The sequence below is a fragment of the Protopterus annectens genome, chromosome 7.part0, assembly GCF_019279795.1.
Source record: "Protopterus annectens isolate FY-2018-M chromosome 7.part0, PAN1.0, whole genome shotgun sequence".
NCBI lineage: Eukaryota > Metazoa > Chordata > Ceratodontiformes > Protopteridae > Protopterus > Protopterus annectens.
Genome location: NC_056739.1, coordinates 705570627 through 705573511, shown reverse-complemented (window position 1 = coordinate 705573511; position 2885 = coordinate 705570627). Strand labels below are relative to the sequence as shown.

The 2885-nt window shown below is 40.8% G+C and overlaps 1 pseudogene; it reads left to right on the top strand.

Annotated features, from left to right (window-relative positions):
• The first annotated feature begins 619 nt into the window (after positions 1 to 619).
• LOC122806080 lies at positions 620 to 1128 on the top strand (annotated as a pseudogene).
• The last annotated feature ends 1757 nt before the right edge of the window (positions 1129 to 2885 follow it).

The window sequence follows — 2885 nt, the reverse complement described above, 5'->3', positions numbered from 1 at the left end:
CCAATATTGCAAAATATGTAGTCAATGTGAATACATCAGGTTATCCAGGCTGATCTCTGATAAGTTGTTCCTTAAGGAGTTAAATATTCTAAGACAAACATTTTTGAACAGAGGTTTGAAAAGTAATATGGATGATAATTTTTTCCCTGACATTGTGGCAAAAGGGACACTATAGCAATCTATTTTGATGATGAATTATGGTGAATATACAACAATGGGTACACAGTAAGGTGATTTCTGTAATAGTTTCTATATAGTGCAGAACCTTAATTCTTCCAATATTAGAGAAGATATTGATTACCTGTGGAAGATACTGAAGGGTAACAACATTTATACAATGAAGTGCATAATGTCCCATGGTTTACATATAAAAAAGCACAAATCTAAAGGTTTGTTTTAAAATAAAACAACAAACTGGAACTTATTCCTGCAGGTTTTGTATGTGCTGTCATTACAGTTATGTCTCACTTAAAAAATAAATAAATAAAAATAGATGTAACACATCTTGAATGTTAACAACAATAATGTAGTGTATCTGTCTGTGATATCTGTGAAGTAAGAATTTTTACTGACTGTCACAGAGAATATTTAAACATCCTTTTTCCATTATGGTGCACAAATGTGCCAAAAGGAGAATCCCATATGGGAGCTGTACATTTTCAAATTGTGCCTCAGAATTTATGTGGGGAAAGTGGTGACTGATTGACAACAGTGGCCAAGCTGCATGAACAGGTTATGGGACAAACTCCAAAGCTTATTACACAGTGAGGTTAATCAGTATCCAAAGGAAAGAAAAGATTGCTTTTCACTGCAAATTCCATAGTGTCAAGGCTGAGGGAATTCTGAAAGGACTACTGGTCCAAGAAAAGGAATTGGAATAAAACTTGTTTTCTGAACTGGGAACTTTGGCTTTGGAATCCAGGAGGACAATGATTTGAACTCAAATACAATCCTAGTATTGGCATCTATGGTCATAACTTCTATGTGGTCTTTGATAAGCCAGTCTTAAGTATTATGCATAAGAAAAGGAAAACTGGCCAAATTGGAGCCAAGTACTTTATCAATAAAGAGGAGGCTATACACTATCTTCAGAAAAAGTATGATGGCATCATCCTTGCTGGCAAATAACCACCTCTTAGTTAGTGACTTCCTAAAAAATAAAAAAAATTACAAACAAATGCATATGCTATTGTATGCCCTTTACAAGCTTTTGATGTTGTATTGTCAGTTTAGAAAGTGTTTTTTTTCTGTAGTAGCTAGTCTTAGGCAGGATGGATGGTATAGTGACACAGAAACTCTTCAACAGATAAAACAGCTGCATTCATTAAGTCACAGCTCAGGATGTACACCATAGCAAGTATAAACCCTCAGATTCTGCATGCCTAGCATGGCGTGCAGGATTAGTGCAGGAGCTCTAGCAGGCAATATGTCTGCCATGCGATCCAGGAACAGTCTGCAGGGGCATGCATGAGTGCTCCTGCACTAGTCCTGCATGGACTAAGCCCCTGTATGCAAATCACAGCATTTGCAAGAGAAATCCATTCAAATGAGGTGAATTTGCGATCCAGGAAGCTTGAAACCGGCCATGCAGGGCTAGTGCAATCTGCAGAAATGTACCCAGTTAGTAACCGAGTACATTTCTGCAAAATCCAAAATGGAGCTGTAACAGCTCCAAAGAAAGCCTGCACATCAGTCAGGAAGCATGTCAATGGCCAAGTATAAGGTCATTGGCATTGCAAACAGCTTAAAAATAAAAAAATTAGCTTTTATTTTTTTAGCCGATCTCGGCTGTTTAAGCGTAGGGCAGTGGTGCGCAAACGGGATCGGGGGGAAAATAATAAAATAAACCTAAAATAAGCATCCTAAGTAAAATCACTATTCTGCCATGAAAGTCAATGGCAGGCAGAAGACAATGTGGCCAGTGAGTAGTGGTTCTAAGGGGGAAGGCTCAGTGTGAGACATGCAACTGCATTAACAGGCAATCCTATGCAAATGAGGGGAATGATAGTGAATCCCAGTTTTCCCTAGCATGCTAGTCAGGTCCCAACAGTGTAAGAGTCGGAATAGCTTGGTGCAAGCCTAAGAGTTAGATGACATCATAGGGGTGTGTGTCAGGCATACTGTAAGTGGATGGGAGCCCTGTGGCTTGGGTTTGCTTCTAGCTTAGCACAGCTAAGCAAGGGGGTGTGTCTGAATCTGTCTAGCACTCTTTACATTGCCTAAGCAGGTGTGAGCGTCGTGCACTATGTTTTAAAGGAAGAAAAAAAATTAAACCAGGAAATAGTAGCACTGTGCACATTTGAGCACTCTGTTTGTGCAGCGCACCACTGGGCTTAAAGAGGAAGGCAATGGGAAGGGAAAACAGCAGCAGGAAGGTAATCAAGGAGAACTAGCATAGCTGGCAGGTGAAATGTATCAGAATCAGCCAATTACACAGGCAGCAGACCAGCACAGCCCAGAACACTACTATAAACTATGCAAAAACCTTCCCCTCTGGCTTTTTCCAAACTCTACACCACCGGTGTATACAAGTGGGGAACTTTTAACAATCAAAACAACAAAATGATAGGGGCTGCAATAGCTATCATACAGCAACTTGTGGAAGAAGTTGAGGGTGGTGAGGATGTGAATGCTGTTGACCAACCCACAGTGAGGAGATGAAGAAGAGTGTACAGACCCAGGGTAACCTACCAGGAGCTACATGAGCTGAAGATAGTGGAGCACTATAGGGTGGATAGGGACCTCCTACAGCAAATTGTTGTGAGCTGTGCCGGCCATGCCTCACACACAGAACTAACAGAGGGAACCCATCCCAGTGGATACCAAGGAATGTGTAGGCCTATGAATACTAGCTACAGGTGCCTTCCAAAGGCCAAATGGGGATA